The sequence below is a fragment of the Oncorhynchus tshawytscha genome, linkage group LG23 (assembly GCF_018296145.1).
Source record: "Oncorhynchus tshawytscha isolate Ot180627B linkage group LG23, Otsh_v2.0, whole genome shotgun sequence".
Taxonomy (NCBI): domain Eukaryota; kingdom Metazoa; phylum Chordata; class Actinopteri; order Salmoniformes; family Salmonidae; genus Oncorhynchus; species Oncorhynchus tshawytscha.
Window position 1 is genome coordinate 25636800 of NC_056451.1, and position 26648 is coordinate 25663447.

The 26648-nt window shown below is 43.4% G+C and overlaps 1 protein-coding gene across 2 annotated transcripts in view; it reads right to left on the minus strand.

The window, feature by feature from the left end:
- cacng8b (calcium channel, voltage-dependent, gamma subunit 8b) overlaps positions 1–20544 on the minus strand; it is a 47209-nt gene extending 26665 nt beyond the window's left edge. For both annotated transcript variants that reach the window (XM_042305027.1, XM_042305026.1), the window contains exon 1: positions 20024–20544. The gene's annotated coding sequence lies outside the window, so the exon portion shown is untranslated. The remainder of the gene's footprint in view (positions 1–20023) is intronic.
- Between the last annotated feature and the right edge of the window lie 6104 nt (positions 20545–26648).

The window sequence follows — 26648 nt, forward strand, 5'->3', positions numbered from 1 at the left end:
TTACATCCTGTTTGGATTGTGAGACCTAAAACAGAGAACTGCCTCAAAAGAGAGAGAGTAAGACAGACAGAGAAAGAGAGCGAGAGGGAGAAAGAGAGCGAGAGGGAGAAAGAGGGAGAGAGGAAGAGAGGGAGAGATAGGAAGAAATAAGGAGAGAAAGAGAGAGAGAGAGGAAGAGGGGGAGAGAAAGAGAGAGGGGGAGAGAGTTTCTGTCCCTCTCTCATGAAGTGATCTGTCCCTCTCTCTCAAAGTGATCTGTCCCTCTCTCTCAAAGTGATCTGTCCCTCTCCCTCAAAGTGATCTGTCCCTCTCTATTAAAGTGATCTGTCCCTCTCTCTCAAAGTGATCTGTCCCTCTCTCTCTTAAAGCGATCTGTCCACCTCTCTCATAAAGTGATCTGTCCCTCTCTCTCATAGTGATCTGTGCTACAGATGACCCCCTCATCTCTTTCATTGTGCTACAGATGACCCCTCATCTCTTTCATTGTGCTCCAGATGACCCCCTCCCCTCTTTCATTGTGTTACAGATGACCCCCTCCCCTCTTTCATTGTGTTACAGATGACCCCCTCCACTATTGTGCAGATGACCCCCTCCCTCTTTCATTGTGCTACAGATGACCCCCTCATCTCTTTCATTGTGCTACAGATGACCCCCTCCCTCTTTCATTGTGCTGACCCCTCCCTCATTGTGCTACAGATGACCCCTCCCTCTTTCATTGTGCTACAGATGACCCCCTCCCTCTTTCATTGTGCTACAGATGACCCCTCATCTCTTTCATTGTGCTCCAGATGACCCCCTCCCTTTCATTGTGCTACAGATGACCCCCTCCCTCTTTCATTGTGCTACAGATGACCCCTCCCCTTTCATTGTGCTACAGATGACCCCTTTTCATTGTGACCCCTACAGATGACCCCCTCCCTCTTTCATTGTGTTACAGATGACCCCCTCCATCTCTTTCATTGTGCTCAGATGACCCCTTCTTTCATTGTGCTACAGATGACCCCCTCCCTCTTTCATTGTGCTACAGATGACCCCCTCCCTCTTTCATTGTGCTACAGATGACCCCCTCCCTCTTTCATTGTGCTACAGATGACCCCCTCATCTCTTTCATTGTGTTACAGATGACCCCCTCCCTCTTTCATTGTGCTACAGATGACCCCCTCCCTCTTTCATTGTGCTACAGATGACCCCCTCATCTCTTTCATTGTGCTACAGATGACCCCCTCATCTCTTTCATTGTGCTACAGATAACCCCCTTCACTAGTGTTTCTGTCTCTCACTGGGTGGATAATGCCTCTCAAACACTCTCTCTTCCTAACCATTGTGGCTGTGTCCAATTGCATGTGTGTGTGTATGTGTTTGTCCATGAGAGAGAGAGGTATAGAGAGCGGGAGTGGTTGTGTGTGACCTTAAACACAAACCAAATTATTTTATCCCGTGCCTATGAGTATTTCGTGAATGACCTTACTAAAAAGCTGCTGAGTTATTCCCCTTAGCCTCAGCTCCCCTGTGTCTACTGTCATTTAATTATGGGCAATCTTTTATTTCCCTTCAATAATGAAGATTGGAGGGAAGGGTGCGAGAGAGTTCGAGAGCGAGAGAGAGTGAGTAAGAGAGAGTTAGAGAGAGAGAAGGGGAGAGAGGTAGAATAAAATGTTTCTCTGTAGATTCCATCATAATCCAATATAACGTTATAGACAAGGCAAGTGTTGTCTTTGTAGACAAGGCAAGTGTTGTCTTTGTAGACAAGGCAAGTGTTGTCTTTGTAGACAAGGCAAGTGTTGTCTTTGTAGACAAGACAAGTGTTGTCTTTGTAGACAAGACAAGTGTTGTCTTTGTAGACAAGACAAGTGTTGTCTTTGCTTTTATGCCCGAATAAGAATTAGTGATGTGAAGTGGATCCTAATCACACCACAGATCACCTTCACGAATATGAAAATTCAAAACATAAACCGCTCCTTCCAAAAACAGCCCCATAAATCACAAAGGAGATGTGGATATTTTAGCAGCTGCAGCATTAGCTATTCATTGCACAGATCAACTACCAAATTGCTCTTTGAATAAATGATGACGGCTATGATAACTTTCCTCACACACGTGAAGTGCAGAAGGTCTACAGAAGTAGGATCTTAATTTGATCACCCTGGTGCAGGAAAAACTTCCTGCTATGAAGGACATATAAAACGTGTATTTAAGGTTTAAAAAGGCTTCTTAAGTTTGTAATTCCCACTTGGAAATTTCAGACTTGATTTCCCTTGTGAAAAATTGATCAACCCCTACAAAAATGTCCATTAATTATAATCCACATAATAATTCACATTTCCTGTTGCTGCAGGAATATTTTCCTGCTGTAGCAAACTGTCTCAAATGAAGGTCCTACATCTGTACGTGACTGGAGAGTGAACACGCAAGGGAACATTCTGTCCAGTAAGGTGCCCAGCCTAAAGCCTACACACCACAGTTAGAGATTCCCAGAGTTCAGAGTCAATTCATGACCGTGGGACTACAAGGCTCTATCTGCACAAAGCATTCTCTAATTCTGAGATATTGAGCATCAAAGTTTTCACATCCCAGACCTCAAAACATTCTTGTAGTGAATCATTTTTTATAACCCATCAGGGTCCTCATCTTTAATAGGTACCTAAAGTGCAGAGTATCAAAATCGTGAGACATTTGTAAATCATTTTTTTAGGGGGGTGCAATCGCACATGGAACCTTGTGGCTCTGAAATGTCAATCTGGGTTCAACCATAAGGTTCTATCTGAAACTTCTGAATTCCACATGTTCAGTTTTTAAGAAGAATGTTACTTTTTGAATACATAATTAAATTCTACCAAGAGAGAGTCAGCACACATTTCTCAAATACATTAAGACATGTTTTATGGTCATTAGATGAATTAGTCATCACTGAACAACGATGTGACAGCATCATTTATTTTAAGATTTCTGACAGTGTTTTATTGCTTATGTGCCATTGTTGCTAGCTAGACTAGCTTAAACCATACTTAGAGAGAGAAGGCAAAGACATACCCTACCGTTCAAACGATTGGGGTCACTTAGAAATGTCCTTGTTTTTGAAATAATTTTTTTTTGTCCATTAAAATAACATCAAATTGATCAGAAATGTAGTGTAGACATTGTTAATGTTGTAAATGACTATTGTAGCTGGAAACGGCAGATTTTTTGTGTAATATCTACATAGGCGTACATAGGCCTATTATCAGCAACCATCACTCCTGTGTTCCAATGGCACGTTGTGATAGCTAATACAAGTTTATAATTTTAAAATGCTAATTTATCATTAGAAAACCCTTTTGCAAATATGTTCTGATTAAAGAAGCAATAAAACTGGCCTTCTTTAGACTAGTTGAGTATCTGGAGCTTCAGCATTTGTGACTTCGATTACAGGCTCAAAATGGCCAGAAACAAATAACTTTCTTTTGAAACTCGTCAGTCTATTCTTGTTCTGAGAAATGAAGGCTATTCAATGCGAGAAATGTCCAAGAAACTGAAGATCTTGTACAACTCTGTGTACAATTCCCTTCACAGAACAGTGCAAACTGACTCTAACCAGAATAGAAAGAGTAGTTGGAGGCCCCGGGGCACAACTGAGCAAGAGGACAAGTACATTAGTGTCTAGTTTGAGAAACCAACGCCTCACAAGTCCTCAACTGGCAGCTTCATTAAATAGTACCCGCAAAACACCAGTCTCATCATCAACAGTGAAGAGGCGACTCCGGGATGATGGCCTTCTGGGCAGAGTTGCAAAGAAAAAGCCATATCTCAGACTGGCTAATAAAAATAAAAGATTAAGATGGGAAAAACAACACAGACACTGGACAGAGGAAGATTGGGAAAAAGTATTATAGACAGACGAATCTACGTTTGAGGTGTTCGGATCACAAAGAAGAACATTCGTGAGGCGCAAAAAAATGAAAGTGCTTGATGCCATCTGTCAAGCATGGTGGAGGCAATGTGATGGTCTGGGGGTGGTTTGGTGGTGGTAAAGTGGGAGATTTGTACAGGATAAAAGGGATCTCGAAGAAGGAAGACTATCACTCCATTTTGCAACATGTTTGAAGGACAGCTAAGTTTGATGGACACAATTATTATTTAAATTAAAAATCATTATTTATAACCTTGTCAACGTCTTGACTATAATTCCTATTCATTTTGCAACTAATTTCATGTATGTTTTCATGGAAAACAAGGACATTTCTAAGTGACCGCAACCTTTTGAACGGTAGTGTATGTTCTGATTAGAGGTCGACCGATTATGATTTTTCAACGCTGATTCCGATAGAGATTATTGGAGGACCAAAAAAGCCAATACCGATTAATCGGCCGATTTTTTAAAATGTATTTGTAATAATGACAATTACAACAATACTGAATGAACACTTATTTTAACTTAATACAATACATCAATAAAATCAATTTAGCCTCAAGTAAATAATGAAACATGTTCAATTTGGTTTAAATAATGCAAAAACAAAGTGTTGGAGAAGAAAGTAAAAGTGCAATATGTGCTATGTAAGAAAGCTAACGTTTAAGTTCCTTGCTCAGAACATGAGAACATATGAAAGCTGGTGGTTCCTTTTATAACATGAGTCTTTAATATTCCCAGGCAAGAAGTTTTAGGTTGTAGTTATTATAGGAATTATAGGACTATTTCCCTCTATACCATTTGAATTTCATTGACCTTTGACTATTGGATGTTCTTATAGGCACTTTAGTATTGCCAGTGTAACTTTATAGCTTCCGTCCCTCTCCTCTTGCTTGTATGCTTGTATGCTCAGTCAGATTATATGCAACGCAGGACACGCTAGATAATATCTAGTAATATCATCAACCATGTGTAGTTAACTAGTGACTATGATTGATTGTTTTTTATAAGATAAGTTTAATGCTAGCTAGCAACTTACCTTGGCTTACTGCATTCGCATAACAGGCAGTCTCCTTGTGGAATGCAATGAGAGAGAGGGAGGTCGTTATTGCGTTGGACTAGTTAACTGTGAGGTTGCAAGATTGGATCCTCCGAGCTGACAAGGTGAAAATCTGTCGTTTTGCCCCTGAAAGAGGTAGTTAACCCACCATTCCTAGGACGTCATTGAAAATAAGAATGTGTTCTTAACTGACTTGCCTAGTTAAATAAAAGGTATAAAATAATATTTAAAAAAATGGCAAATCGGCTCCCAAAAATACTGATTTCCGATTGTTATGACAACTTGAAATCGGCCCTAATTAATCGGCCATTCCGATTAATCGGTCGAACTCTAGTTCTGATTGGTCCATGTGTATTTGTTCAGGCTTGTGATTGAAGATAGAATGTTATAGCATCACGTTCAAATGGGTTTATGCAGAGAGGACCATCTAAACCATCTATGAAGGTGCAGGAATAAATAATAGGGGGTTTTAATACTCCACCCAAAAATACAACATGCCATCAAAAGGCACGGGGACAAGCCCAAAACAAACACGTATACAAAAACACAGGGATGTAAACCCAAACAAAAGAGTGAGGTTAAACCTCTAATAAATACACGGGACGAGACCCGTAATAACAACGCACGGGACAAGACCCGTAATAACAACACACGGGACGAGACCCGAAACAACAATACACGGGACGAGACCCGAAACAACAATACACGGGACGAGACCCGAAACAACAATACACGGGACGAGACCCGTAATAACAATACACTGGGCGAGACCCGTAATAACAATACACTGGACGAGACCCGTAATAACAATACACTGGACGAGACCCGTAATAACAATACACTGGACGAGACCCGTAATAACCATACACTGGGACGAGACCCGTAATAACAATACACTGGGACGAGACCCGTAATAACAATACACTGGGCGAGACCCGTAACAACAATACACGGGACGAGACCCGTAAACAACAACACACGGGACGAGACCCGTAATAACAATACACTGGGACGAGACCCGTAATAACAATACACTGGGACGAGACCCGTAATAACAAAACACTGGACGAGACCCGTAAACAACAACACACGGGACGAGACCCGTAATAACAATACACTGGACGAGACCCGTAATAACAATACACTGGACGAGACCCGTAATAACAATACACTGGAACGTGACCCGTAATAACAATACACTGGACGAGACCCGTAATAACAATACACTGGGACGAGACCCGTAATAACAACACACGGGACGAGACCCGTAACAACAATACACGGGACGAGACCCGAAACAACAACACACGGGACGAGACCCGAAACAACAACACACGGGACGAGACCCGAAACAACAACACACGGGACGAGACCCGTCATAACAACACACGGAACGAGACCCGTCATAACAACACACGGAACGAGACCCGTCATAACAACACACGGAACGAGACCCGTCATAACAACACACGGAACGAGACCCGTCATAACAACACACGGGAACGAGACCCGTCATAACAATACACGGGACGAGACCCGTAATAACAATACACGGGACGAGACCCGTAATAACAATACATGGGACGAGACCCGTAACAACAATACGAATATTACAAGATCCGTAATAACAATACACGGGACGAGACCCGTAATAACAATACACGGGACGAGACCCGTAATAACAATACACGGGACGAGACCCGTAATAACAATACACAGGACGAGACCCGTAATAACAATACACTGGACGAGACCCGTAATAACAAGTGCACAACAATACACAGGACGAGACCCGTAATAACAATACACGGGACGAGACCCGTAATAACAAGTGCACAACAATACATGGGATGAGACCCGTAATAACAATACAAGGGACGAGACCTGTAATAATGAGTACACAATACACGCAGCGCGAAAGCTGAAACAACGAAGTTCAGGTACTCACAAGACCGACGGACATGGGAACAATAACCGACAAGACAATGGTGAACAGAGGGCACATATATACAATTACTAATCAGGGGAATTGGAATCAGGTGTGCACAATGAGACAGTTCAGTGACGCCTAGAGTCCGGTGACGTAGACCTCTGGAACTGGTGCACGGAATGAGCAGCAGTACCGCGGGAATCCGTGACAAAGGGAGGAGGACGAAATCTACTAAGACACACTGTTTAGCAATTCTACTTATGATATTGGCATGATTGCATCCCTGAATGATACAAATATAGATAGGCACTGAAAATAAATTCCTCATGAGCGATACTTTGTGGAATCTACAGGACTCAAATGACAACACAATAGAAGCAATAGACTAAAATACATCAGAACACAACAGAGAATAGAAGACAAACTAACAGATGTTCTGTGTCTATAGCTTCTCTGTGACATTAGTCTCATTCACCAGCCAAGTCTCTGAGAACAGAAACAGGAAGCTTAGAAGCCTGGCTCATAAGACTACAACAACATTATCAACATCCAACACACAGACCAACTGAAAGCATCACAGTCATTATGAGCAGGGAGGGTTGTGTGTAAGATCAGGCTGCAGATGAGAGTCTGGCAGGAGGAGGAGGCTGAACTGGAACACCTGAGCACAGTCCTCACTCCTGGGTCTACACAGCTGGCACCTTGAGCAAGGCTCCACACGGACAGACACCCACACACACACGCACTCACATGCTTGCATGCACGGACACACACGCACGCATGCATGCATGCACGCACACACTCACATGTGCGCACATGCATAGTGTAAAATGTTCATGCAGAGACAAAGACAAATTATATAAGCAGTTGAGATTCATTTTTGTGTCACCCAGTGGAAAGCATTTAGTCACAGAGCACATCAATCAAACAGCACCTGGAAGAGTAATGCTATATCTCTGTCTTATCACCGAAATACTGGAATACAGATTTGGTAGAACAGCACTGCCCCCCTTGGACTGTGCCTCTCTAATCTACAGATGCTACGTAGGGACACATTTTCATTTGGCCGATAAAAGACATGCATTGAAAATGTAGTTAATTCATTGAGAAATTATTTTGTGCAACAATTTTGTCCACATGCCCCATCACACACATGTTGATTTTCTATCCACACCAGATGACACACAGGTTAAAATAGCAAAACCAACTGTGAACCAATTCATTTGGGAGCATGTCAAAACACACATGAAAGACTCATGGACATTTAACTAGCTTGAAGTTGCTAACTAAATGTCCAGGAAGATGAACATTGGGTTGTTATTTTACCTGAAATATGGTCCTTTTTTTTTGCTGGATCTTTGTAGTATTTGGACCCAGAGTCGTACAAAATGTTGTGTTTCTCTACTCTGACTATTAACATTGAGCAATCCCCTTCTGAGCCAATGCATTCAGCCTAATAAAGCCTAATAAATACATTTCATATATGCTATTGCAAAAATAATCCTTTGGTTATGTTTATGAAGGTCTTCGGTAACAAATGTTTTTCATTCGTTAATGTTACTGTAGGCTGTAAGAACTATTCAAGTGTTTTACACCATCACATGATTATTTCATTAAGGCAGGTCTTAAGTCACAAAAATGTATTGTATTTCAAATGAACAGTATGTGTTTTAGAAACATTCTAACCTGCTCTTTTCAATTGGTTATGAAATCAAAATGTCGTACCTGCAGGAAGGATGATTAGCTTTTTAAGTTGCTTTTCTGGTGAGCTCTGTTCCCTTTGTCAATTACCCATACTGCACTGCAATCTCTTCATTCACAAGGCAATTGATAATATTGTCACCCATCAGACTATTGTCAATTTAAACTTGTTTTTAGGCTACCTCTATTATTATAGGCCTATGTGTGAAATTAGTTTTGATCTAGTTTAGGTGTACAGTAGGCCATTGTCAGATGGCAGCCAACTGTTGGGTGAAGGAAGGGGGTGACATGTCCTCCTAAAACTGCTTAGTTATGGAAATTCTAACAAAGGCAGTGTGTTGAATAGACTTATTGGGGAAAAGTTAAGTGTGTAACTTTAAAACAGTCTTATATGACCACTGATCAGCAAATTTACACTGTAAAACGGAGTCTTATATGACCACTGATCAGCACTTTTACCCTGTAAAAAAGTCTTATATGACCACTGATCAGCACTTTTACCCTGTAAAAAGTCTTATATGACCACTGATCAGCACTTTTACACTGTAAAACTGAGTCTTATATGACCACTGACCAGCACTTTTACCCTGTAAAAAAGTCTTATATGACCACTGATCAGCACTTTTACACTGTGAAACTGAGTCTTATATGACCACTGACCAGCACTTTTACACTGTAAAACTGAGTCTTATATGACCACTGACCAGCACTTTTACACTGTAAAACTGAGTCTTATATGCCTAAGAAGAGTCTCATCGGATGATACAGAGACAACACAAACAACAGCAATGTGGGCATGCACACAGAAACACACACACACACACACACACACACACACACACACACACACACACACACACACACACACACACACACACACACACACACACACACACACACACACACACACACACACACACACACACACACACACACGAGCATAATACACAGTCAATATATACATCATCTAAACATCTAAACCATTAACACTCCATCACTTTACAGTAGATCAATGGAAAGTGCTTTAGCCAACTACATTGTCATGGGCCCACGCATACACACACAAGCACACAAGGACACACACACACACAGGCAGGGGGCCCATGTTGTGTGACTGTTGTTCACTGAGCATGACAGTCAGAAGGAGGAGGCGGCTCTGTGAAGTCTTTTATCTCTGCTCTATACACTCAGTGACTCTACACAGGCAGAGTCGCTTTATGTCTCTGATACCATAGGGCTGATTCATCACACTGATATACAGCACCACTACATCATGGAATACACCAGCTAGTTCATTTCCATGACAGGAAAACACAGGTGATGTACAGTCGTGGCCAAAAGTTTTGAGAATGACACAAATATTAATTTTCACAAAATCTGCAGCCTCAGTTTGTATGAGGGCAATTTGCATATACTCCAGAATGTTATGAAGAGTGATCAGATGAATTGCAATTAATTGCAAAGTCCCTCTTTGCCATGCAAATGAACTGAATCCCCCCCCAAATATTTCCACTGCATTTCAGCCCTGCCACAAAAGGACCAGCTGACATCATGTCAGTGATTCTCTCGTTAACACAGGTGTGAGTGTTGACGAGGACAAGGCTGGAGATCACGCTGTCATGCTGATTAAGTTTGAATAACAGACTGGAAGCTTCAAAAGGAGGGTGGTGCTTGGAATCATTGTTCTTCCTCTGTCAATCATGGTTACCTGCAAGGAAATACGTGCCGTCATCATTACTTTGCAGAAAAAGGGCTCCACAGGCAAGGATATTGCTGCCAGTAAGATTGCACCTAAATCAACCATTTATTGGATCATCAAGAACTTCAAGGAGATCAGTTCAATTGTTGTGAAGAAGGCTTCAGGGCGCCCAAGAAAGTCCAGCAAGCGCCAGGACCATCTCCTAAAGTTGATTCAGCTGCGGGATGGGGGCACCACCAGTACAGAGCTTGCTCAGGAATGGCAGCAGGCAGGTGTGAGTGCATCTGCATGCACAGTGAGGCAAAGACTTTTGGAGGATGGCCTGGTGTCAAGAAGGGCAGCAAAGAAACCACTTCTCTCCAGGAAAAACATCAGGGACAGACTGATATTCTGCAAAAGGTACAGGGATTGGACTGCTGAGGACTGGGGTAAAGTCATTTTCTCTGATGAATCCCCTTTCAGATTGTTTGGGGCATCCGGAAAAAAGCTTGTCCTGAGAAGACAAGGTGAGCGCTACCATCAGTCCTGTGTCATGCCAACAGTAAAGCATCCTGAGACCATTCATGTGAGGGGTTGCTTCTCAGCCAAGGGAGTGGGCTCACTCACAATTTTGCCTAAGAACACAGCCATGAATAAAGAATTGTACCAACACATCCTCAGAGGGCAACTTCTCCCAACCATCCAGGAACAGTTTGGTGATGAACAATGCCTTTTCCAGCATGATGGAGCATCTTGCCATAAGGAAAAAGTGATAACTAAGTGGCTCGGGGAACAAAACATTGATATTTTAGGTCCATGGCCAGGAAACTCCCCAGACCTTGATCCTATTGAGAACTTGTGGTCAATCCTCAAGAGGAGGGTGGACAAACAAAAACCCACAAATTCTGACAAACCAAGCATTGATTATGTAAGAATGGGCTGCCAACAGTCAGGATGTGGCCCAGAAGTTATTGACAGCATGCCAGGACAGATTGCAGAAGTCTTGAAAAAGAAGGGACAACACTGCAAATATTGACTCTGCATCAACTTCATGTAATTGTCAATAAAAGCCTTTGACACTTATGAAATGCTTGTAATTATACTTCAGTATTCCATAGTAACATCTGACAAAAATATCTAGACACTGAAGCAGCAAACTCTGTGAAAATTAATATTTGTGTCATTCTCAAAACTTTTGGCCATGACTGTATATACAGTTGAAGTTGGAAGTTTACATACACCTTAGCCAAATACATTTAAAAACTCAGTTTTCACAATTCCTGACATTAAATCCTAGTAAAGATTCCCTGTCTTAGGTTAATTAGAATCACCACTTTATTTTAAGAATGTGAAATGTCAGAATAATAGTAGAGAGAATTATTTATTTCAGCTTTTATTTCCTTCATCACATTCCCAGTGGGTCAGAAGTTTACATACACTCAATTAGTATTTGGTAGCATTGCCTGTAAATAGTTGAACTTGGGTCAAACATTTCAGGTAGCCTTCCACAAGCTTCCCACAATAAGTTGGGTGAATTTTGGCCCATTCCTCCTGACAGAGCTGGTGTAACTGAGTCAGGTTTGTAGGCCTCCTCGCTCGCACACGCCTTTTCAGTTCTGCCCACAAAGGTTCTAAAGGATTGAGGTCAGGGCTTTGTGATGGCCACTCCAATACCTTGACCTTGTTGTCCTTAAGCCATTTTGCCACAACTTTGGAAGTATTTTTGAGGTCATTGTCCCTTTGGAAGACCCATTTGCGACCAAGCTTTAACTTCCTGCCTGATGTCGTGGGGAAGTTGCTTCAATATATCCACATACTTTTCCTGTCTCATGATGCCATCTATTTTGTGAAGTGCACCAGTCCCTCCTGCAGCAAAGCACCCACACAACCTGATGCTGCCACTCCCATGCTTCACAGTTGGGATGGTGTTCTTCGGCTTGCAAGCCTCCCCCCTTTTCCTCCAAACATAACAATGGTCATTATGGCCAAATAGTTATATTTTGTTTTGTCAGACTCACGTCGTCTACTGATTGGATTTCTGCAAATATGTATCTAAATACCATGGGAGTCCGCTTACATTTTGGAACTCTACAGTTCTATTGATCAAACAACCATAAAAAGGTAGGCTATCTTTGCCTATATGCATATCAACAACTACAAGATCAACAACTAATGCTAGCCAAAGCAAGGTGAGCTAATATCTAACGAAGGAACATTAGATAAATCCTCAAAAACTTTTTCAGCTTGATGGCTGTCATAATTGCACTGATAAATGAGGGATAATTGCAGCCAGCTCATCTTTCTGCAGCTTGCCTGCCAATGCATGCGTTGTCCCAACCAAGCACCCAACTAACTGGCTAAAGTTGGCTAGCTTGCTAGCTAGCTACTTCCAGACACAAATGAGAAAACACCTCACTGACCATTTTACTCGCCTTAGCAGAGCTGGTTAGGCTGTTTACATGTTATCCAGAGTGTTCGTGACTAACTATGACTTTTCTTTTTTACTAACACCAGTCATATTCAGAGGGTCTTGCACGTTCGTAAATTCATCAGTTATTCTTCACTCTGGCACACTAAGACAAGAGTGGTCTGAAATCGGAGTAGATAGCTAGCCAGAGTGAATTTGCTAACTGGATAACAGTCGTTCAGCATACCTAGCTAGCTAGAAAAGCTATTCACATTTCTTGCTAGCTAACCAAATGACACGTGCATCTCTAGCTGTGTAGCCACCGAAAAATGATACGAGGAGAAAAAGTCACTCACCCATTCTGTCAATGACATGACGTCCTCCTAGCAGATAACTAGCTAGCTATCTAGCTAAAGTTATGCCCTGTGTTTTTAGCTTGCTACATAAATAGATCCACTAGCATACTAGCCACATTATCACATTATGATTATGGCTTGTGATCATTGCCCTTGCTAGTTTGATTGTATTGACATTCCCAGCCTTAGTTACATTTGTTTTGTCAAAGTAGATGTGTATTAGTGTTGTCACGATACCAGAATTTTTACTCCAGAATGACCACCTGTTACGCGAGTGCAGCGTCAAAAGGACCTTGTGGCTGCAATGAGCCAAGATAAGTTGCTAGCTAGCATTAAAAAACAATCAAAAAATGAATTGACCGATTAATTGGTATCTGCTTTTTTTGGTCCTCCAATAATCAGTATCGGCGTTGAAAAATCAGAATCGGTCGACCTCAAGTGTGCATGCATTGAGTTATTGAGCTTGTTTTAGCTACAGTTGAAAAACAATGTTTCTCTTCCATTTGGGACTTATTTTATAAAAGTTATTGCTGTCTTTTTCAGAACCATGACGTCATTCACACACACAGTCAGTTCGAGGCTGGCGATGTGAGGCAAAAGTGAATTAATAACGTTTTTGGTGACAATCAGCTTTGAAATCAGCAATATTTTGCAAAAAAGGTACTATGGTAGTGAATTGATGTTAGCTTCACTTGTAAGCTAGCAATGAAAGTTAGCCTACAAAGCTGGAAGCTACCGGCATCTTATTGCATTGTAAAGTGTTCTAGCCTGTAATGGACATTTTAATTTAATTTTTACATTTAAATTTTTTTTTTTACTAGGCAAGTCAGTTAAGAACAAATTCTTATTTTCAATGACGGCCTAGGAACAGTGCGTTAACTGCCTGTTCAGGGGCAGAACAACAGATTTGTACCTCGTCAGTTCGGAGATTCGAACTTGCAACCTTTCGGTTACTAGTCCAATGCTCTAAACACTAGGGTACCCTGCCGCCCCATTGTTATGGGAACAGTAATTAACAGTTGAAATATTTCTACATGCCGTGTTGCATTTTTCAAGTGTGTTAACTTCTGTGCAGCATAATAAGTGGTGATGCAGCCCAGACTCCCAGTGAAAGCAGTGTTTCCTCAGGACAGGCTACAGCTAGCAATGAGGAAGTGGAGCAGGCATGATGTGCTCGCACTATAAGCAGTGTTTCCTCAGGACAGGCTACAGCTAGCATTGAGGAAGTGGAGCAGGCATGATGTGCTCGCACTATAAACAGTGTTTCCTCAGGACACGCTACAGCTAGCATTGAGGAAGTGGAGCAGGCATGATGTGCTCGCACTATAAACAGTGTTTCCTCAGGACAGGCTACAGCTAGCATTGAGGAAGTGGAGCAGGCATTATGTGCTCGCACTATAAGTAGTGTTTCCTCAGGACAGGCTACAGCTAGCATTGAGGAAGTGGAGCAGGCATGATGTACTCGCACTATAAGTAGTGTTTCCTCAGGACAGGCTACAGCTAGCATTGAGGAAGTGGAGCAGGCATGATGTGCTCGCACTATAAGCAGTGTTTCCTCAGGACAGGCTACAGCTAGCATTGAGGAAGTGGAGCAGGCATGATGTGCTCGCACTATAAACAGTGTTTCCTCAGGACAGGCTACAGCTAGCATTGAGGAAGTGGAGCAGGCATGATGTACTCGCACTATAAGCAGACATTGGCTGCGCTAATAGAAAGACTTGATCCTCTCTCAATCAGTAGACAACGTGAGACTCATTTGACTGGTGAGAGACTGGGGAGAGACTGGAGAGAGGGACTGGGGAGAGACTGGAGAGAGGGACTGGGGAGAGACACTGGGGAGAGACTGGAGAGACACTGGGGAGAGACACTGGGGAGAGACTGGGGAGAGGGACTGGGGAGACACTGACACTGGGGAGAGACACTGGGGAGACTGAGAGACACTGGGGAGAGACACTGGGGAGAGGGGACTGGGGAGAGGACACTGGGGAGAGACTGGAGAGAGGGACTGGACTGGGGAGACAAACTGGGGAGAGACTGGGGAGAGACACACTGGGGAGAGACTGGAGAGAGGGACTGGGGAGAGAGACTGGGGAGACTGGAGAGACACTGAGACTAGGAGACTGGGGAGAGGGACTGGGGAGAGACTGGGACTGGGGAGAGACTGAGAGACTGGGGGAGAGACTGGAGAGGGGAGAGACTGGGGAGAGGGACTGGGGAGAGAGACTGGGGAGAGAGACTGGGGAGAGAGACTGGGGAGACACTGGTGAGAGACTGGAGAGAGGGGGACTGGGGAGAGAGACTGGGGAGAGGGACTGGGGAGAGAGACTGGGGAGAGAGACTGGGGAGAGAGACTGGGGAGAGGGACTGGGGAGAGGGACTGGGGAGAGGGACTGGGGAGACACTGGGGAGACACTGGGGAGAGACTGGAGAGACACTGGGGAGAGACTGGAGAGAGGGACTGGGGAGAGAGAGACTGGGGAGAGAGACCGGGGAGAGAGACTGGAGAGAGACTGGGGACGCAAGACTGGAGAGAGACTGGGGAGAGACTGGGGAGAGACTGGTTGGAAACTGGGGAGAGACTGGGAAGAGACTGGGGGAGAGATTGCAGAGACTGGGTACACTATAATGAGAGGCTGGGTAAGGAGAGCCTGGTTAAGGAGAGGCTGGTTAATGAGAGGCTGGGTAAGGAGAGACTGGGTAAGGAGAGGCTGGTTAAGGAGAGGCTGGTTAGAAGAATAGGAGCCCAGAACCATAGTCATAAAAGGCAGCCCTGCTACAAAAGCATTGATTCTCTGCACAATTGCTGCATGACAGAAATGATGATCATTGCAGAACTCAACTACTGCGTTTCACTGAAGAGAGAAACAGAAGGAGTGCGAGAAAGGGAGATGGGGGAGAAGAAATCATTCCTTTCTGGGACTGGAATTACAGTATAGTGAAATGGAAAGGGGAAAAGAAAGAGGAAATGTTCAAAAAAGTTTCAGATATTCTGTCCAACTGTTCTAGGTCACCCATAAATTGGCTGATATCACTTTTACCCCTAGGCCAGTGCTCCTCATTGGGTAGTGGGTGTTCCACATTGACATTGGATGAAGTGAGTTCCCCCCTTTCAATGTAAAGCAATTTGTAATTTTGAACAAAAACGTATATTCAAACCTGCCCAACACCAAGATTACCAACAGAAACCAATTGGAGCCACATTTCCTAGATGGAATGACCCAGCACTTCCATCAGAGCAACCTGGAAACAGTGTTCTCAAACAAAGAAGGAAGGAGGACAATAGTCAGTGGCCTATAATGATCTCCAGGCAGGCAGCAGAGCTAGACAGAGCAGAGGCCTGGCCTCAGTAACACCAGAGCAGTAAGAACACAACAGATGACAGACTGAGAGTCAGATAAGTGGAGCTGATAGGGCCCTCTATAAACTTATGTCATAAAGAATTACACTTTCTATGAATCACCTAAGAAAAGTTTGATTAATTAGTGCGTAACACTTATATATCATGCCGTTTAAAGACACGTGCTGGATGCATGGAGGCCTGGATGTCTCTGTCTAATTGTCAGAAGATCCCGATGGTTTGTCGTAAATTGACTATGACATTAAATCTCAAACTAATCAAACTGTACTATCTGTTCAATGTAAATGTAATATCTATGGGAGACCTGCAGATCTACAACACACCTCATTCCAGGGGCGCAACTTTGGTTTTAGAAGTGGGGGGACATCATTTTTTTTATATAACAAAAATGTATCCAGTTGGATAAACACTCCAAACAGTCGACCCGACCGCTCGGAGGCGTCCACATGGTCCTAAAGCTCACCGTTGACTCATTTTCTATCACATTCCAATGATAAAACTTGGGGGGACTAAAATGCAATTTCAGAATACGGGGGGACCTCCCCAGATTCCTCCCCGGATACAACTAGTTGATTAGTACTATACACAAACTGTAGCAGGCACTCACTGTTAAATCACAGAGTCAATGGGTTGAGTTGACATGGATCCTTATCTTACTGGGTCTCACCAATACACCAGCGTAGTAGCATGGATTTTTACCTTTCTGCATAGAACAATGATCAACACACAATGGAGAAGCGGTTTGGTGAGTGACAATAAATCAAACAGCTTTCAATGTGGAGGGCTTCAACATGTGCTACAAGTCTATCCAGCTAGCTCACTGTCTACAAGTCTATCCAGCTAGCTCACTGTCTACAAGTCTATCCAGCTAGCTCACAGTCTACAAGTCTATCCAGCTAGCTCACTGTCTACAAGTCTGTCCAGCTAGCTCACTGTCTACAAGTCTATCCAGCTAGCTCACTGTCTACAAGTCTATCCAGCTAGCTCACTGTCTACAAGTCTATCCAGCTAGCTCACTGTCTACAAGTCTATCCAGCTAGCTCACAGTCTACAAGTCTATCCAGCTAGCTCACTGTCTACAAGTCTATCCAGCTAGCTCACAGTCTACAAGTCTATCCAGCTAGCTCACGGTCTACAAGTCTATCCAGCTAGCTCACAGTCTACAAGTCTATCCAGCTAGCTCACTGTCTACAAGTCTATCCAGCTAGCTCACTGTCTACAAGTCTATCCAGCTAGCTCACAGTCTACAAGTCTATCCAGCTAGCTCACTGTCTACAAGTCTATCCAGCTAGCTCACTGTCTACAAGTCTATCCAGCTAGCTCACTGTCTACAAGTCTATCCAGCTAGCTCACTGTCTACAAGTCTATACAGCTAGCTCACTGTCTACAAGTCTATCCAGCTAGCTCACTGTCTACAAGTCTATCCAGCTAGCTCACTGTCTACAAGTCTATCCAGCTAGCTCACAGTCTACAAGTCTATCCAGGTAGCTCACTGTCTACAAGTCTATCCAGCTAGCTTACAGTCTACAAGTCTATACAGCTAGCTCACGGTCTACAAGTCTATTCTGCTAGCGTACAGTCTACACGTCTATTCAGCTAGCTCAACTTCCCATAGGTGCTCTATCACAGTGGTTCCCAAACTGTGGAGCGAGGGTTCGACAGGGGGTCGACGGGGGGGGGGGCACCCTCCCCCAAATTATTATTATTATACATTTATTTTTTAAAGGAACTCAGACCGGCTTTAAACTTACTCTTTCAAGTTGTAATAGTAGAATGCACAAGGTACAATTTCAAAATTTGGTAGTGCATCCTCAGTTCCTCTTGTCATGTCAGTCATAGCATAACTTAGCGAGCGATTTATAACGCACAATGTTCCCCAATACTGGAAGGGGGCCCAGAGTGAAAAACGTTGGGAATCCCTGTTCTATCTTACAGGGCTGCTTTAAGAAAGGGTGTTTGGAACAGACCGCAGTCCTAATATTCTGGGGGAAATGAATCAGGTGAAAGTAATTATGCAAAGATTTTGACCATCATGTAAAGCTCTATATTGCAGTGGATTGTAAATGTATCATCCCAACAACTTGGACTACGTTATTACATCAAGAGGTCAGACGATGCAATGGCATGGTTCCTGACAGTGCTGCAGCTGCAGTGATGGCTACATGCATGGAAGAGCCAGGGCCCTCTGGACAGTCACACACATCATCACAGAACAACAACCAATACAGAGAGCATGTCTGAGGGGGATGCTGTGGGGTCAGGAGAAAACAGAGCTGCAGAAAGAACCATTGCAATACAATGGACAGAATGGCCTTACAGTTCAGCTCCAAAATCCCCCATGATTCTTCCACCTCCAGCCAACATAGTGGAATAACATAATTTGCCACTGTAGCAGGTGTAGAAATAGGTTACTGGGAAAGATGGTGAATTCCGAGTGATGGCGTGATATAATCGTCAAGTAATCCGACATTTCAAATGGTATAGGGTTCCCAGTCCAAATGTAGTCGAACATTGCTTGGAATTGAATGCCTGTTAATTCTAAGAATTGAACAGCTGACTAGCAGAGCTGCGAGAGAGAGAGAGAGAGAGAGAGACCTATGTTGGTGACAACTGAGCAAATGGCCATTTATAGAGAAAAAAATACAAATACTTATGAGCTACATGTCATACCAAAGATGCTGTTCTGCACTCTGGTCACTCAAACCCACTAATGTGAAATACCACTGGGACACACCATTCCACCTCAGATTTCATAATCCTATGGAGAATTAATGATTTAACAACCTGTGTGTGGGATTAATAGTTATGTATAGATCTAAGAGAAAAAAGGCATGTGTGGTGGTCCTCTGGGGAGAGGAGGCAGAGGCCTCAAAACAAGATGGTCACAAATGACATGCCCATAAGATCATGCGGTGCATTTAGGCTGCAGCAAGAAACGAATATAGGCTTCCATAGTTATTGGCGCGCTTGAGCATTCAGGCAGAGATAGACAGTGTGAAGGATGGATGATATGAAAGCAATGCCACACAGACACATGTTCGATACAGCACGACAGACAGAGCCGCGGCGGAGAGCATGGAGAGACTGAAATACAGCGATGCGGACCGCAGTGCATTCATTAATACAGTATACACATCACACTGACTGCACTGCCTCCACCGTGGAAAATGGACGCCTAGTGTTACGCGACCGACCGACCGGCATAGTGCGTGAGAACTCGTTTGACTGAGGATCAAAGACACATTCACACACTATGACCTCAAACACACTGAAAATGTGCAGGACATTCTCATACACACATATTTAACACCTGTAAAAACGGATTTATATGAATGCGCTTTCGCCCGCGCTCAAACGCGATATTATAGGGATATGTAGTTGCATTCGAAGCATCATTTCTGCTCTTGTATTGTAATTTGCAGAACAAAGGCACATTAATTGGACGTTTAATTGCCTACATTCACGGTCTGTTACTGTTTTAGTAAGTTGTGTGCAGTGTGAAACGAATTGGCAGGAGAATGTAGCTTGCAAATAGACATCGATTGATTGGTTTTTCGTTAAACCAAATACAAGCACTTAAACAATGACCAATAGTATAACCTATATTACAAGCCCCGAATGTAAATAGTCTTATAGACAAGTCTTACCTGCCGGCTTATTATTTCAGAAGCTTATTCGAAGACCGTCGCACTCCCAAAGAGAGGAAAAGGAGATGGAGAGAAAAAGAGAGAGAGGGGGTGGACGACAAAATAACGGCCTCGAAATAACAAACAGGGGGGGTAATAAGACAAAATTACGTGAAAAAAATACCGTGTAAGAAACTGTATGTCATTTCTCTACTAAACATAACTCAGCCATATGATGAAATGGTTTTAACAGATATACAGCGGATACACAGACACATTAGTGAAACACGAATTTGTCTACAGTAGATGTAGCCAATGCGTGTGTGTACTCCGTGAGAATGCGTCTCCCCCTCCCCTCCAGTTGCGCGAGTGCTAGTTCGCTCTGTCTGCCCGTCCGTTCCTCTATCTATCTCTCACACCGAGCCATCGACGTAAGCAACTTGTCGCATCCGACGGAACTCTTCAGTGATGTGAACGGATAAGATTGACTACTCGAAAATCAGAATAAACTGGCTATTCATTTGCTGCTGTGCATGTAGGCTACAACAGGGCTCTTCTGTTTGGGGCAACACAGATGCTAAAACCACCGTCTTTTGGCAATCATAATTTTTCTACACGTGGTTATTGGAGCGTGTGTGTATGTGCGACAGTTGCGTGCACGCCTAAATTGCATGCTAGCCATGACCAAGTTAAGAGTGTTATTGATGTCGATATTTTGTTGAAGGTCGGCAGGATGGAGATTCATCGGGATTTATTTTTTTTCATACAACAGAATATGATGGCCATTTTCACCGCTGTCTAAAGAAATGCAGGGTTATGAGCATTGCGGTAGCACAGTTCCGCAGAGAGAGAGAGAGAGAGAGATGCCACGCATAATTGTATAGAGGGGAGGGGATAAAAATGTTAACGGTAGGCTATTTTTGGTAAGATGGTGATTCGAGACCAAAGAAGGTAAAATGCCCTGTTTTCCACGCCTGATAAGAATTATGTCATCATCTCCTTGACTCAAATACACACTGCTGCTGGAAATACTGTCATCTTCTGAAGCATGATTCAACAAAGGCTGGTTTGTAGGTTGACATATAGCCAGTGGTTCCGGTACACCGCCACTATTCTATTTCAGTGTGTTTGTATTTGTGTGTGAACAAGGCTACCAGAGGACTGACTGAAAGATGACCTTCAATGGCTTTAATAAAATGGCTTTACCCATTCCCTTCCTCCCTTCCTCTCTCTTCATCACCCTCTTCATCACCCTCTCTATCTTACACACACACATACACACACGCACGGAAAAAGAGGAGCTGAAGAGAGCTAATGCAGAGTGACAGGTCTTTCATGCAGTAATGGTGATGGTGAAAAGAGAGATTCACTCAACCCCATACTGCTACACACACACACACACACACACACACACACACAGAGCTGACGTCACAGAACCACATGTTTATAAATATGTGCTCACAAAGGCTATAATAGCACACGTTCACATCACACCAATATTCACACACTATAAATCCTAGCACTTACTCCTGTGTGATAGAAAATCCTTGAAGTTAGACAGCACAGACATTTTATATTTATGTACGTATATTGATTGTTGGCCTTTTGTGTTGCCATTTGGCCTGCATCATTTCCTTCACACACACACACACACACACACACACACACACACACACACACACACACACACACACACACACACACACACACACACACACACACACAGTACTGATCAATCAGACTGCCCTTGGGCAGTAGTGGCTTGTACCACGATAGAGGAGAGGCTAGTGTTTTAATTCATCGCTTAGTGACCTACACTGCAATGCAGTGCACGCTCCTGCAGGTAATGCCTAAAATGAACCTTCAGTTTGACACACACACACACACACACACACACACACACACACACACACACACACACACACACACACACACACACACACACACACAGACCAATGCAAATTACCCCATGGTGTGTTGTATTCTTGTTGTGACTCACTGAGCTAAAGCCTAGGAATCAGATTAGGAAGCTAACGTGAGTCTCCAAGTATCAGGCAAGCATAGGCTGGTGAAGCAGCTCGGTTACACTCACACACTATTTAAACAGTGCTCCAAAGTGTGTATGCCATGCATTATAATAAAGGCCTGCAGTATTTCAACCCTGCACCAATCCCCACCTTCAGAGTCGACTGCTCTGAATCGCACCGCACATACACACGCACACACACGCACACACACACACACACACACACACACACACACACACACACACACACACACACACACACACACACACACACACACACACACACACACACACACACACACACACACACACACACACACACACACACACACACACTGTATCAATGCATGTCAATGTGAGTGAAATCCAACCAAGAGACTTGTATTGTTACACCTCCAATAACACTGACGTCACCACAATCACAATCAGTATGGGATCAGTTTAATCAAGATTCTACAGTATTATTTCCATGGATTTAGTTGAAGCTATTGACAAACTCTTTTCTTTGACGGTGCATCAAGAAGCAAAAAGGTGCTGTCTTGACAAAGATCATTATGTGCTAGAAGAGTACAGGCACACCTAAGGTTGCAACATTCCAGGAACTTTCAAAAAATTCCCTGGTTTTCCAGAAAATATTTGTGAAGGATTCCATGAATCGTCCAACCAGGATTTCAGGAAAACCAGGGAATTTATTGAAAGTTCTTGAAATTTTGCAACATTAGGCCCACCTACACCCTCTGATGAAACAGCAGAGAGAAATAGACTTGGGGATGAGGGAACAGGGGAGAAGAATTCGGCAAGAGAAGAATGGGACCGAGGGAAAAGATAAACAAAATTGGCTCTACAAATTCTCTATTAAAATGTAATGATCATAATGGAGTGAATGATTGTAAAAGAAGACTGAATGGCAGGAGGAAAAAACAGTCACAGAAGCCCCGTTTATACCTGGTTCTAAAATGCATCCTTTGTCCTAGGGCGGCACACAATTGGCCCAGTGTCGTTCGGGTTTGGCCGGGGTCTTACAATAAATAAATACATGTCATTTTGAAAGAATAGCTGTGTAATAATTTGCATAAAGGAAGGGACCAGGTAATCTGGTCACAATGCATACACAGTGGGCGGATAACAGACACATTTTAATACCATGTACAGACACATTTCTGGAAATATGGGCACAATCAGAATGTAGAAAGGATCAGGACAAAGGACCCATGTTAGCAACAGGTATAAACAGGGATAGAGAGAAAGACAGAAAGAGTGAGGGCAGAGGGTTGAATAGTAAGAGATAATTACTACTGTCATCAATCAATATTTAATCAATTTAATATTTGTAACTGTTTTTAGCTAGTGCTTTGAGCAAAAGGTATGAAAAGTGATTCATATAAAAAGTTATTATTAGGTCTACTATTTAATACATAAAGATAGGCTTATGAAAACAAGCAAATATGGTAAAGGTGGATGGACAATGTTGTCATCAATATTGGGCATCTCTACTGACCATCATCCAAGCCATAGAAAAAGAAAACATTAACAGAGTTTGACCTCAACCAAACCTTGACCAAAGTTACAGTGAAGGGGGTCAAAATGGTCACTCCTTTCTCTCCCTCTCTCAGCTGTATACTCACTTCTTTCTCTCCTTCTCTCAGCCATATACTCACTCCTTTCTCTCCCTCTCTCAGCCGTATACTCACTTCTTTCTCTCCCTCTCTCAGCCTTATACTCACTCCTTTCTCTCCCTCTCTCAGCTGTATACTCACTCCTTTCTCTCCCTCTCTCAGCATTATATTCACTCATTTCTCTCCCTCTCTCAGCCTTATACTCACTCCTTTCTCACCCTCTCTCAGCTGTATACTCACTCCTTTCCCTCCCTCTCTCAGCATTATATTCACTCATTTCTCTCCCTCTCTCAGCCTTATATCCACTCCTTTCTCTCCCTCTCAGCCATATACTCACTCCTTTCTCTCTCCCTCTCAGGCTTAAACGCACTCCTTTCTCTCTCCCTCGCAGCCTTATACTCACTCCTCTCACTCCCTCTCTCAGCCATATACTCACTCCTTTCTCTCCCTCTCTCAGCCTTATACTCACTCCTTTCTCTCCCTCTCTCAGCTGCATACTCACTCCTTTCTTTACCTCTCTCAGCCTTATACTCACTCCTTTCCCTCCCTTTCTCAGGTGTATACTCACTCCTTTCTCTCCCTCTCTCAGCCTTATACGCACTCCTTTCTCTCTCCCTCTCAACCTAATACTCACTCCATTCTCTCCCTCTCTCAGCCATATACTCACTCCTTTCTCTCCCTCTCGCAGCCTTATACTCACTCCTTTCTCTCCCTCTCTCAGCTATATACTCACTCCTTTCTCTCCCCCTCTCAGCCTTATACTCACTCTTTTCTCTCCCTCTCTCAGCCTTATATTCACTCCTTTCTCTCCCTCTCTCAGCTTATATCTCACTCTTTCTTTCTCTCAGCCTTATATTCACTCTCAGCCTTATATCCACTCCTTTTCTCTCCCTCTCTCAGCATATATTCTCAGCTCCTTTCTCTCCCTCTCTCAGCCTTATATTCACTCCTTTCTCTCCCTCTCAGCCATATTCTCACTCCTTTCTCTCCCTCTCTCAGCCTTATATGACTCCCTTCTCTCCCTCTCTCAGCCATATACTCACTCCTTTCTCTCCCTCTCTCAGCCTTATACTCACTCCTTTCTCTCCCTCTCTCAGCTGCATACTCACTCCTTTCTCTACCTCTCTCAGCCTTATACTCACTCCTTTCTCTCCCTCTCTCAGCTGTATACTCACTCCTTTCTCTCCCTCTCTCAGCCTTATACTCACTCCTTTCTCTCGCTCTATCAGCCTTATATTCACTCCTTTCTCTCCCTCTCTCAGCCTTATACTCACTCCTTTCTCTCCCTCTCTCAGCCTTATTCTCTCCCTCTCTCGGCTGTTTACTCACTCCTTTTTCTCCCTCTCTTACCTTTATACTCACTCCTTTCTCTCCCTCTCTCAGCCTTATACTCACTCCTTTCTCTCCCTCTCTCAGCTGCATACTCACTCCTTTCTCTACCACTCTCAGCCTTATACTCACTCCTTTCTCTCCCTCTCAGCCATATACTCACTCCTTTCTCTCCCTCTCTCAGCCTTATATTCTCTCTCTTCAGCCTTATACTCCTTTCTCTCCCTCTCTCAGCTGTATACTCACTCCTTTCTCTCCCTCTCTCAGCCTTATACTCACTTTCTCTCCCTCTCTTCTATACTCTCTCCCTCTCAGCTTATACTCACTCCTTTCTCTCCCTCTCTCAGCTCCCTTTCTCTCCCTCTCTCAGCCTATACTCCTCCTTTCTCTCCCTCTCTCAGCCTTATATACTCCTTTCTCTCCCTCTCTCAGCTTATACTCCTTTCTCTCCCCTCTCAGCCTTATACTCACTCCTCCCTCTCTCAGCCTTCTCACTCCTTTTCTCTCTCAGCCATATACTCACTCCTTTCTCTCCCTCTCTCAGCCTTATACTCACTCCTGTTCTCTCCCTCCATTCCTTCTTTCCTTCCTTGGAGCAGCCTTATACTCACTCCTTTCTCTCCCTCTCTCAGCTGTATACTCAGACTCCTTTCTCTGACCCAGAGGACTAGTTACACATCAGCCTTGTATACTCACTCCTTTCTCTCCCTCTCTCAGCTGTATATCCTCTCACTCCTTCTCTCTCCTCTCTCTCCCCTCTCTCCTCCTCCTATCCCTCTCTCACTGCTTTCTCTCTCTCAGCCATCTCTCCTTTCTCTCCCTCCTGCTGAGATATTTCTCTCAATATGACTATCCATGTTATTGATTTCTCCTTTCTTCTTTCAGCCTTTGATACAACCCACTGGGCAAAAAAATGGTCAGCTGAATCAACGTTTCTCTCCCTCATTTCAACCACCAATTTAATGTAATGATGTTGACAACTGTGGAAAACCTTTCTTAACTCATCTCTCCAGTCTGACATTTTTCGCCAGTCAGTGGGAGCTTGTAATAGTCATGTACTCTCTTTCACTCTCTCTCCAATCTCCTCTCCTCAGCCTTATACTCACTCCTTTCTCTCTCCTCTCCTGTTCTCAGCTATGACATACTGTTGAAACAACTCCTTTTCTCTCCCTCTCTCATATACTCACTCCTTTCTCTCCCTCTCTCAGTGGCCTGAAACTCACTCCTTTCTCTCCCTCATAAAGACTGGATTTGACCCTCCTTCCATGAAAAGTCATTAACATCTTCCTCTCCTCTCCTCTCCTCTCCTCTCCTCTCCTCTCCTCTCTCCTCTCCTCTCCTCTCCTCTCCTCTCCTCTCCTCTCCTCTCTCTCCTCTCCTCTCCCACCTAAATCCAATGCAGTTCTGGATTTGACTTAACTGTCACACTGTGTCAATTCACAGCAATTCAACAATATACAATAATTGTATATATTTGCAATAATATGTACATCATCAAGATCAAAATTAATTATCTTTAAAATATCATTCCACTCACTCCCCACATATTCAGACTTCAGCTAGATATATAATATTATATTGACATATACAGTAGAATTCTCCCCGGTAGATTTCAGAACATCGTCACATTCATGTTAATGTGTATTCATACATTTTAACTGACATTCATATATTC